This window comes from Manis pentadactyla, chromosome 5 (genome assembly GCF_030020395.1).
Source record: "Manis pentadactyla isolate mManPen7 chromosome 5, mManPen7.hap1, whole genome shotgun sequence".
Lineage (NCBI taxonomy): Eukaryota > Metazoa > Chordata > Mammalia > Pholidota > Manidae > Manis > Manis pentadactyla.
The window spans coordinates 171,213,723-171,227,126 of NC_080023.1; positions in this window are offsets into that span (position 1 = coordinate 171,213,723).

The window sequence follows — 13,404 nt, forward strand, 5'->3', positions numbered from 1 at the left end:
CAAATATCTTTGAAACCAAAATCAGTCAAAGGGAGAAATAAAGTTTAAGAAACCCATTTGTTTCTTACAAGCAGTCATCCCATCTCTCAACCCCACTGCATCAGAAAAGAGAGCTCCACCCAACCTCTCTGGTCCAGATACACCCTCCCTCACCCTTGTAATTACCTATTGATATGATTCTCTCCACCCCTTGGAAACACCTATTGATATGGAGATGCACTAAAACCAGGCGAGAGATTCTGGAAATACTGCAATTTTACCCACAACTTGATATGACAGTCCTGATATGCACGTAGGTCAGAATACCATCAACATTTTTCTCTCCTGGATTTGGATACTAAGAACTTTGCAATCTGACAAAAACAGGAAGATACTCTCGTTGCCCCATTTGATGTATGAGGCAACAGAGGCACACACAACTCACGGAACATGCCTAGGATCTTAAGGCTGGTTAACAGTAGGGCCAGGATTTTAAAGCTGAAAATCTGGATCCATTCTCCGTGCTCTTCACAATGACCCTCTTCTGCCTGCCCATGGTGTCATGCATTTATTTGCTTGAGTGAGAATCACAGGTTGATCGCTTACAAACATTTCCATTAACTGCTAGTTTGAATCTGTTTACTTTTCTCACTTCAGCTTATCATTTGTTTTCATCTCCTTTCCCTCTTTTAGGGAACAAATGGTCACTTAAAAAGAAGAACATCCACAAGGCCAGATTCCTTGATGCTAAATGCAGTGCCATTTAAGATAATTGTTCCTAATATTTTATGCTCTAACCAAAAAGTCGGGCTTTCATTTGCTGAAAGGTTAATAAGCAGAAATCCTGACTTCACAGTCCATCAGGATAGATAAATGATGACATGAAAGATAATGCAAAATTATAGCCTAGTTTAACCCTTCTGGGTTTGTTCTTGACCCGGAGTCCAACCTTGCAAAAGGTTAAATAGAAAATTAAGGGAAAGACAAGTTTATCACCCTGCAAATTCATGTTCCACCTTCTACAACTTACAGGACTCAATAGTCAGGGCCAACATTTATGGCAGGACTGGGAAAATTACGACTAGAGAGTTACGGTTATCTCCTACTTGACCACCGACTGACTCAAGACAGAAGACTTGGATTTAGTCCTATTTTCACCAATAAGTTAGATGCAAATCCTGGGAAATAGGTTGCATCTATCCATATTTATTAATTTCCTAGGCTTGCTGTAACAAAGTACCACAAACGGGGTGGATTATCACAACAGAAATTTATTGTCTCATAGTTCTGGAGACCAGAAGTCTGAAATCAAGGTTCGGCAGGGCCATATTCTTTCTGAAGACTGTAGGGGAGAATACCATCTTGCCTCTTCTAGCTTCTGGTGTTTTCCAGAAGTCTTCCGTGTCCCTTGGCTTATAGATGCATCACTCCGATCTCTGCCTCTGTTGTCACAAAACTTAACCCACCACGTGTCTGAGTCGTCTTATGGAGCCATCAGTCATATTGGAGTGAAAGCTCAGTCCACTGTACTAATCACATCTCCCATGAACTTAATTCCAAATAAGGTCACATTCTGAGGTACTTAGGAGTTAGGACATCAACATATCTTTTTTGTGGGGAGACACAATTCACCCCATAATTCCAGAGCTCCATGTTCTCACTTGTTTTATGATGGTAAGATTTCCTTCCTCATAGGAATGCTAAACAGAGGATAATGACATTCAAGTCTCTTTGAGGAAAAAGTAATGTGTAATTATTAAACATTATCATTGCCAGATTAATCCAAACGACGAGGATGTACTCATGGGTCAGCCTTTGTGAAGCTGAGAATTCTTTTATTACACACCCAACCAACTTCCTTTTTATAGGTGCTGAGCTGCCTGGGTATACTTTTAACAGAATAATAGGTAATTTCAAACAAAGTAAGACATATACAAAAGGATGATGATTTCTGACCTAGAGTGACTCTGCAGCAGATTTCAGAAACTGCTTCCTTTATGTTTAGACTGGACACTTCTTAAAGAGAAAACCAGTTTCTCCCCATGGATGTGACTTATAAAGAAAATACAGAAGTGTTTCTTTTGTTTGTTATGGAAGAAAGGGAAGTTTTCATCAGCACAGACCATTTATATTTGACTTTTTCACTGAACCTATAGGAAAGAATGTCAATTCAGACAATAATTTTATGGAGGAGGGAAGAAGTTGTCTCAGGCCTCTTGAGGTGTAAAGTCGGCATGAAATGGAAAACAGGCTCCCGAAATCTTGTTTTGGGATTTGATACGGAGCCCCCTGGGTGTCAGGCAGAGACACTGCAAGTGCCAAGATGTGTAAGATGTGGTCCCTGCCCTCAGAGATCCCACAGGTGAGTGGGAAAACATGTAAAGGACCAGCCGTAATGTAAGTTCAATGGCAGAAATATTCCAAAACGCCGTGGACTCAACCGATGCCATTGAAAGACATCAGGAAAGGTTGTCTTGAGGCAGAAATAACAAAAGCAGGGAATGTGTAAAGGCTGTGCAGTATACATCCCATGTTATTTTCTCTGTGTGGCTGGGGTGTAGAGTGTGGGGTATGTGTAGAAAATGGGACAGTGGAGACAAACGGTGTAGAGGGAGGTTGGGGCCGTATTGTAAATATTTCATTGGTAAGTCATGGGGAGGAATTTGGTCTCTATCACTGTAGATTAATAATTTGTTTTCATTTCCTTAATACTATTTTTCTTAATTAAAATTAATCTCAGCTTGTTATATAACACTTGAATGCAGAAAAGTATAAATATGAGAATTAAAATCACCTTTCATTTCAACATCCAGAGATAGTTTTTTGTGTTTTATGTATATCCTTCAGTCTTTTTTTATAATTACATAGATTTAGTAAATGTATTTATTTGATTTTCGTTCATTATAATGTTAGGATATATATATATATAATGATTTTTATATATCTATATATTTTATAGATACATAAAATACATATAATTTTATCTCTCTCCTTCTCTTTTTCCACATAGCATTATATTGTGGACTTTGTCCTGAAGGAATTTTTTTCTAGAGTGTTGTGACATATCTACATTTTTAAAAGAGGTTTAACTCTGGTAGCAAGAAGAGGTTCTGTAATCTAGGATAGCATCAGGATAGCTTATGCCAAAGACCTGAACTCCTACCATTCCTGTCTTGACATATTTCAACTCATCCTGTGTTTCACAGAAATAAAATAAATGGCTCCTTTTATGAAGGGGAATTTTAAGTGATAAATGAGAAAGAAAAGGTCTTGAAAAAGAAAATGCAGGTGAGGAAAAATGGCAGGTTTTAAGCAGCACATTTATTTTCTAAAAATAAGCATTCCTCTTTATTTAAACTTAAAGTCTGAGCATGCTAAATATGTGCTATTTTAAGCCTAAGACTTCCATGACCTGCATCATTACAAGACACGTAAGTTTTGTTGACTGTATTACAACAGTCTCAAATTATCTGTCTAGAGAACAAATCTTATATCAAAATAACAGCATAGTACACATCAGATTTTAATTTATTCTCAAAATTTAAGATAATAATAACACCATTGAAATGGATCAAAATACAGAATGTGGGCTTGCACAATGTCTCTTAGGCTTTTTGTCTGACTCTAAAATGCTGTGATGCTTTTAAAAGGGAAAATCAGTAGTTGCAATTTCTACAATATTTAACAACACCCAGAAATTCCACTAAACCAGAGTCCCTGACAGTTAAGATCATCACAATGAGTTTTTATTTTGTCTGGTCTTAAATTAGAGATTGTCAACTATATTTTTAAATGCGCTATGTCACAACAAACTAATAATATTCATCAATGATGACATTTTATATCTTCAAGGATAAAGAAAAATATCTTAAGTATCTAAAGGGAAAAATCAAGTTATCTATAAGGAAACAAGTCAGGCTAGTTCCAACTTTCTGGGAGAGAAGGACTTAGACAGCCCTGATCATTATTGAAAGATAATTTTCAGGAAGAGGTAAAATCATGATGGACATACAGATATAAAAATGAACATGTGTAAAGATTCTATTTTACTCATATGAGGGATCCAACCTGATGTTATAACAGGTTCAAAGGGAAAGTCTGAACAGCACAAATGTATCTGGAGTAAAGAAATGTTGAGATGAATTTCAAGCATAGACAGAAACTGTCTTTTCCATAGGGTAGGAGTGAAGACAATTTGAGCCTCTAGCAGATAAAACATACTTTGCACACCTATCAGTTATCTACAATGTACAGAGTTGTAACATAGCTCAAAATCAAGGAACACAGCTAGATTCTTATAACTCAGAGGGTGTGCTATGGACATGGGCAGTGCTCCACTGAAGCACAGGTTTTTCACTCCATGATTCCACTCCACCTCTTAGTAGACCTGTTTGTCCACTATTTCCTATTATGCCAGTCTTCTGCAATACTAAAATCCAGAATTAAGTGAAATGATGTCTATAGATTTAAGAGGAAAACGAGGTTTCAAAAAACAAGAATCTAGCCTGAACAGCAGCTATCACTGTGCAAGGGCGGTGGACAGACACTTTCTCGGGGCAATGTAAGTTCCATTAGCCCACAGACTTTTGGCTTTTGGTCCCCTACTAGTGATACACCCTGGTTTGGGGGGCCTGAAGCATTTATATTTATTAGGGCCTTCTTTAAAAAGAAAATGTATATGAAATGATGGATATAATATTAGGTACAGAGTAAATATTTACTTAGAATGAGAAAACAAATCATGAAATGAATAAATCATTAAATATTATAAATCACAAATGATTTTTAAAGATAAAAAAACCTTTATATGTCACAAAGTCCAAAAAATAGCATAATCGTTATTTTTTGACTAACTGATTCACACTTATTCTATTCTTCAGGTTCCTTGTCCTGTGTCTATAGCCCCAGGATGTGATCAATTAGCCTATTTCCCCAAATTCAAGTCATACACACTTACTGATTCATATTCACAGATCCTGTAACTCTCACCCACTCGATTTGATTTCAATTTTGTTGCTGCCCCCTCATCTTAAAGTACATTATATTGACCCTTGCTAACTCAGACTTATGAATTTGATGGAATTTTAAAGACATGTAAGTATAATTTCAACCCAAGGATAAGGACTTGACAGTCTGATGAGCTCATTCTTAAATATATATTCTCAAATTCACGCAATGATGAAATATTACTGATGATAACCAGCTGAATTTTGCGCACCTCATATGGGCTGTCTCTGATTTGCATTTAAACTCATGAAATCATTCTACTGGTAATGAAACATGTTTGCTGTGAACAAAATCAAAGATACCTTCCTGCTATTCATAAGAATGTATCAAAGAATTTCAGAGAAGGAAAGTGACAGTATAAAACATTGGCAGCAATCAAGCGAGGTGTGATTTAATAGTAGGGTTTCATTAAATGGGATGGTAATAGTGAACACAAATTTCACTCAATATTATTTTTTCTCAGAAATAATTCTTGAATGAAAAGGTACAGAAAAAAATGAATGATAGATCAATGGATAGAAAATCTCGGATTATATAGGTACTAGATTATAGATATCAGAAGAGGTAGGATCAAGCCAATGTAAAACAAAGTGTGCTAAATTTGTTTTATGTAAGTTATTTATATAGATGTTTAGAAGTATATATAAAAGTTTATATACTTATAAAACCTAGTGCACATGTCAAAAGTAATTATTGTAAGAGAAAGTCTGATATAAAATTATAATCATCTTTATTATAGTTCCATATCATATAACATCAACAAAAGTTAGGAAAGGGGTAAGACCTAGGGGAAATAAAAGTTGCTTAATTTTTTTATCTTCTACAAAAAGTTAGACTTTAACATTTTCTAATGTAAACATGAAGTACGTTTAAGTATATTCATAAATTTGTAAAACTGTCAGGGGGAATAAAAAATAGGATAGTATTGACTGCTGATTCTCCAAAGAGACTATCAAAATAACCTGCCAGTCAAGCAGATCCATGTGTATTGTTTACTGCAGGAGGGAAGGGCAATTTCAATAGCATCACTAAAGGGGAAAGCCCAAAGTGGGACATCTGTGAGATTTTTGTGGTCTGATTTAGGGTGGGTCTTTCAATACAGGGATCTGACAGGGATTTGGCAAAGTTTGTGATATAATAATTGAGGACTGATGGATGTGGAGAAGAGAAGATTTTGAAGTGAGGCTTTAAAGAATAAATAATAATTTGATAAATCCCCTTGAGCAATCTATTGTTTAATAAGAGGAAGGGACTATTGCTCCTTGTGCTGGAGAGAACAAGGTGAATAGTTTATTGTTCAGATGCATGGCTATGCCTTGTTCCTGAAACAAACAACAAAGTTATTTGTAACTTCATTTTTATGGGCAAAAATTTCCTGGCATAATAGAGTCATGTATTTAATGTAGACAGTAAATTGTGTTGATGCAGATGGTTCAGTGATCAAGAACATTTTTTTAAACATTGGCATTATTAAAATTACATAGAAAATGTAGCCTGTATAGAAGAAAAAGGGGAAAGATGAATCATAAAATGAGAACAAAATCAGAAAACAAAAAGTAAGAGTCAGTTGTGGGGTGGGAATTCAAACCAAATCTGTTTACTCCAAAGACCATATCATTAGTTGTTTTTGCTTGTTTGTTTGGACTTCATTCTTTAACTAATGTACTATATCTTGATGAACAGGTCTGTCTGAGTACTATCCACTGATGTTTAAAGCAATACAATGAGGAGGTGTTTACCTGCAAATGGCTGGTGCTGGAGGAAGGTACACATGAGAGGGTGATACGTACATTAGTTTAGATTTCTTCTATTTGTTCAACATCTCAGGGCACCCATACTATCATAGAATAATGCAGATACTGTCTGTGTTGTTTTAATTTCATTTATTCATTCATTCATTCAGCAGTGTCATAGGCACTGAGGCTCTTAGAGGACACGTCAGAAAGGTCCCTACTCATGCTCAGTCTAATGTGGGGTGGGGAACAGACAGGATACGTGCAAACATATCATTACACAAGATAATTTCAACTTGTGAGAAGTGTTTTGGAAAAAAAACAACAGAACAGAGTTTTAGGAGGGCCAGTGACTTGGTTGGACAGTACTAATTTGGATTCAGAGGTTAAGGAAGGCTTCTCAGAAGAGGTGACACAAGCCGAGACCTAAATGACAAGGAGTCAGTCATGTAAAAATCTGAAGGAAGAGTTTGCAAAAGAGAGGATCAAACAAATGCTAAGATGCTGGAGTGGGAGCATGTTTGATGCATTTCAGAAACAGAAAGGTGACTTGTGTGGACAGTGGGGGTGTATTGAGCAAGGAGTAGAGGATGTCAGGGGGGACCTGAGGGCAAGTGTGACCTTGTAGGTCAAAGAAGGGGCATGGATTTTATTCTATGGGCAAATAGAGCATGATCTTGTTGAAGTCGCTTCAATAGGAAGAGCAAATCTTACCATTCTTTGAGCTAAAACACTAATGTAATGTCCAGCATGTTCTTGCTTCTATCATTCATAGTTATGTTTGCGTTTATTTAAACTGGCTGATGTGGGAGTTAAAGTCCAAAGCTTACAAGGGAAATCAAAGAAATATTTAAAATACATTAGTTTAGTTTTTATTCTCCCTGCAGAGTTTCTGCAAAACAGACTTTTTATTGCACTGGCTCCTTAGAAGGTTTATTGAGTATTTGATTTCATAGAAAAGTCCAGAAGCAGCTACATTCTTTAAGAATTTTGATATTAGGTGTCAATGACTGTCAGTGATTTTGAGATATTTTTTAGAAAGATATTATTACAGGGATGATCTTATTTCATAGTTTAGGCATAACAATTTAATGCCTATTGCTTGTAATGGGCTAAAAAGGAAATGATGTAAATGTCCATCGATGGAGAAGGGAAAAATAAAATGTGTTACTGTCATATGTTGGAATACGATTCGGCAGCTTAATGAATGAAATCTGTGTGTCTCATCCCATACTGGTCTCCATAAAATGAGAAGGGAGAAAAGGTAAGCTGCAGTAAAATAGATGTAGGAAAACAAGATTTGTTGAGATATAATTCACGCAGAATTGTGTAAGTGTAAGGTGTATACGAGATGATTTGATGTATTTGTATATTGCAAAATGATCATTACCCTAGCATGGTGGCATGAGATAAGCAGGGGCAAGAGGAAACTTTGGGGAATGATGGGTACATTCATTATCTTGATTATGGTGGTGATATCACAGTTTCATATATACATATATAAATGTCAGAACTTATGACATTTTACATTTTATATATGTACAATTTGATATATGTCAATCATACTCAATAAAGGTATTAAAAATTCTTGTGGTTGGTCATTGACATGAAAATTTAAACTGGTAGGAATTCTTTTCTTCCTTACGAGTGCACGAAGTGGTCGCGCACTTTAAAATTAATGACATATCTTAGATTTCATAAACCACAGCAATAAATGCCTGATTCAAGATTCTGGTGGCTGAGCTTTATGCTATTTTCAACTAAAAACATGTTAACTGATATAATAGGAAATGCTGGGCGGGGATAATGCTGGGAAAACTGAATCTGTTTTTAGCCAGGGTGCGATTAGGGTGTTAGGATTACATCCTGCCCCCATTCGCTTCTCAAGTGACCACTGTGTCCTCTCAGGTGCTCTGTGACCTGTTCTCCGGGGGCGCAGCCCTACCGCCTTGGCAGTAGACCTCCACGCTCCCCCTGGCTCATGATGGCCTTGAATAAAACCTACATTTTCCCACCTCCCCATCTCTTTGTGAAGCCAAGGTCATGTGACTAATTCTGACCAATGAGACAAAAGCGGAATTGTGGGTAGCTAATCAGAGTCATCCGTCTGGCAAGGAGTCCCTACCACGGCAAATGGATCTGTCTGTCATGTATTATTGTGAACTGACTGGTTTTTTTCCTACCTATTAATTCATCAACACAGAAGCTATGTTTTCAAAAATAAAAACCTTCCAGACACAATTTGCCTTGTATGTTAAGAGTGAAGTTAGCACGCTTCCCGTGGGGATCCAGGGCTGCTGGTTGCTAATCCCCACTCTGAAGCAGGCTCCCCCTGTGGCTCTGGACTTGTCATTTAGCCCTTCTGCGTCAGGTGCCTCAGCTGTGAGCTATGGATAATATTACAGGGCCTGGGGGTGCTGGGAGGATTCATTAACACTGGCAGAGCACACTGAACATAGGACTGTTCCCTCTTCCTACATTTTATCCAGGGACTTCAACAGGCTGTACCAATAAGACTGGTCCCATTTATCTCTGCTTTCCAGATCAGGTTATGCGGCAGGAGAAATTAATGGCTTGCCCAAAGTCACTCGCACAGCCCCTGAGGAGACCTCTGGAATATTGACTTCTAATCTTGCAGCAGCCCTTGGATGCATGCTTCATTTGGGAAAAGGACTCTATAAAGCCCATCTAGTTACTTCTCTCTGGTCTTCTGCTCGTGCATTGGCCTACATTTTCCTGGGTTGGCTTTTGTTGACCTATAGAGAGGAGGGCTCTTCTCATCACAGAAGGAACTTGAACATCTGGGAGGGCCTAAGGATCCCAAGACTCTTTTTTTTTTTTTTTTTTGTATTCCAATCAGGGTCACGAGAGGTTTATGCTTGCTTTTGTGTCCTTGGTTATGAAAATTAAGATGTGAGGTCCACCAGTACAGAAAGAATATTTATTCTGTTTTTTTAAAATTGCATTTGGAATCTTTTCTTTTTTTAAAAAAAAGCACACAGGAGAGAATTAACATCTCCAATACTCCGGACAACAAAAAGTAACAACTACAAAGTATTTTAATGTAGATACATGCACCTGGGATATATATATATATGTAAGAGCTCATTTTTTAAGAATCAGCCATACTACACAGATCACCTATAACATCACTGTATAAGATCACTGTATGGAAACCCTTTTATGCTCTCTGGCCTCATCACCCACTACCCTCTTCTCATTCTCCAAATGAGAAGTCACCCTGCCCGTCTCTCTGGTCTGAATGTGCCACGTACTCCTGTCTGGGACATGTGCACCTGTGTCCCTCTCTCTGCCATCCTCCCTCTACCTTCCTCAGGCAATAGCTTCTCCTCCCTGTCTCAGCTCCTTAATCTCTGCATTCCCTGTATTTCAAAGGCGTCAAGTCCTGTCGCCTTGGCCTTCCTCAACCAGCATCATGACCATTTCTTCTGTGCAGAATTTTACACTTATTTGAGAATTTTATTAGTGCCCTGCCTCTCCAAAGGGCTGTCAACCCCATGAGGGCACAGTCTGATCCCCCCAGTGGCTCCTCAGCACCTAGCAGGCCCCTTGTTGAATGAACGAATAGGAAGGGACATCTTTTACATCTGTTTTAATGGCTTTGAAGGGATTTTTAACAGAACAGCAAATGTGACTCTTCCTGTTGATGCAATTACAGCAGAAACTCAAAAACCCCATGGGAAAAACACTGAGAAAACATTCTCGAGCAAGGGGCTGGACCATCTGTGCAGAAACTGCCAAAGGATAGTTCACAATTGTTTTATCTGCATTAGTTGATCATGCACCTCCAGCCTCCATGAGACATTGAAGTTCAAGAGATTCAAAGAAGATGGTTCTGGGCAGAGTGTGTCTCTTACCCAGGAGGCAGGAACAGGGGAGCTGCTCCCTTCCCTTATCGCAGGGGAGTGATTTTCAAGAGAATCACTGAAGGCTAGAAATGAGTCTCCGCAAGTGGAAGACACAGGGCCTGGGTCTGACCCACTCCTTAATATTCTGCAGCTGGAGGCCTGGGGTCGACTAGCTGCCTTGTCCCGTGGCAGAGCAAAGAGCAGTGGCTCCCTGGGGTGAGCTGAGCGTTCTTGACGGGGGCGACACTGGGTTTGTCCTCAGGCCAGTTAGACACACAGGGAATAGGCAGGGTTTGGCTTGGTGTAGGTTCACCAACAGGACCACCAGGAGGGGCAAGGGGAAACCAACAGAGGGCTTGGAGCACTGTGATCGGGGCATGCATGGGGGTAAAGTGTAGCCATCTGCAGGGGAACGGAGGGTGCAGCTGTCAGCAGGGGCATCTCTAATGAACTCACAGAAGCTCGGAGGGAGAAAGAGCGAATGTTTAAACACCTGCTGCCCTGAGGCATCAGCTCCCAGGCAAACCTTGGAGCAAGCAACACTTTGCTGTGTCCTGGCCTCTCCTTTCCCCTGGGCTCCAATTAAGGGGCGGCCCAGAAGCCAAGCCTGTGCTTACTATGTGAAAGTCAAGGCAGAGCAGAAAATAAGAACAAAGCCATTTGTACTCCCACTGCCTTCCCAGGCCTGAACTGGGGCAGGGGATAAACCCTAAATTGGATGATGTTTGGGGTCATATGGCTGTTATGGTGAAGTGGGCTCTTCATTACCCAGCAGTAGCCCAAAGGCCAGGTACCTTATGGAGATTTCATTCAGGTTTAGAGAAAGAACTGTTCAATCAGCAAATTTTAATGGGGAATGATTGCACCCAGTTGATTCCTGTATGCTTAGAAATTTGGTTACGTGTATGTGCACACTTCCAAGTGAAAAAAATATGTTTAGATGTATATATATATATATATATTAAGATAAATACATTTAGGTATGTATATTGTATTAAGAGAAATATACATTTTATCATAAACAACACTGCATTGAATATTCTTTTAACTAGATATTTGTGCCTTTGGATACATTTCCAGAATTGGACCTGTTGAGGGTCAAGGATAGATGCTTATAACAGTTTAAAATTTTGTAATAGATTTTATCACTTCTTCTCCAAAGTTGTATCAATCCATACAAGTTTGTAGTATCATCCAAAACTTCACTTCTCTTTTCCAAATCATTGTTTAAAGGTCTTTAAGGGACGTTTAAAAAATGGTCTCATCATGTCCAATCCAGTCCCTTCTCATCAATTTTTTTCTTCATCAGACAGAATCATATTTTTCAGATATAACCCTTGGCAGCCGCCAGGCTTTCTCAAGCACTCTCCCCTCGAGCTGGAATACGCTTCCCCGCTCACAGAGCTTCTTCTCATCTTTTCTGTCTTAGCTGAAATGTCCCCTTTCCAAGATGTCTTCCCAGACTCTTTCCTCTCTGGAGTAGGGCCTCTTACTACCCTCCACAAAGCACACCTCTCATTTCCTCTTCTCCTCCATCTGCAGCTGCCTAAATTGTTTATGCACTTGTTTATTTTTTCTTTCGCGGAATATGAGCTCCACAGGCACGGGGACTGTGTGTGTGTGCGTGTGTGGGTGTATGTTTGCATGTGAGAAAGCTTACTGTGAATAACCTCTGTCCTTAGCAGGTGCTCAAGCAATATTTGTTGAATGTAGGAAGGAAGCTAGGAAACAGTGAGTGACCAAAGCAGGCCTGTTCCCAGGTTCCCTCCCACCTGATTTCCGTGTCCCCGTCCAAGTCATCCTTTCGGTGGGGAAGGACTGGCGTTGGGAGACCTGGCTGCAGAGCGAACAGCCTCTCTCCTTGGTGAGAGTCAAATCATTTTCATTAGCGCCGCCTCGCTTTGCCCCAGGAAAGGCTGCATATGTTTCTGTGATTCTCCCACTGAGAGCAGCAGGCGGTGGGGCCAAAGCTCAAGTTATTTTTGGTAAAGTTATTGGACAAGTGCCACATCAGCCCCTGCATTGGTATTTTGTGGTACTTGGTGAAAGTACAGCCTTCTGTGGCAAAGCTTGGGAGCTCATCACCTGCTCTAGACAAGTGCACAAGCCTCTAGATTTCTGCCCATGATTTTCTGTCCTGAAGAGCTAAATAACAACAACAATAATAGTAATTGGCTGAATGGAATGCAGAGGGAACAGCAGGAGCCATTCATGTTTCAAGTTAGAGTGAATTTCTGATTTGAATATATTGGACTGGGCAACCTTTGGATTAATTACTGGCTCTGCAATGCTATGGTTATAAAGTTCTGTTTCAAAGTATCACATATTTTGTTTCATATCAACAACATGTCCAAATAGAAGAGTACTACTATACATATTCCATTTTGAACTCATGCTCATTTAATTTTAATACAGCCAACTTGCAATCTACCAGTTTAGCTCATGTACCTGTGTCTGAACCAATCAGTGCATCTGAAGAAAGGCAATATACAAGTCTGCATATGTGTATAAAATGAAGATTCCTGTGGCCAGGATTCTCACCTGGTCCTGATTGGCTAGCTCACTACACATGGGTGGGCAATGCATTGTTACTGACTCTCTATAAAGAGCCCTGCCCAGCGCTCTGGGTGATACGGGGGCACAGTTGCAAGGCTGCAGGAGGGCAGAGCAGAGGCTGGAGTGGTGGCAGCCCTGAGGACAGAGAATGAGACAGCTGTGCAGGCAGAGAGGCCCAGAGGATGGCTGTGTGGGCAGAGGGGCCCAGAGGCAGAGACCGACTTGCTGCATGCAGACTCACTCTGAGTGAATGGGATTAT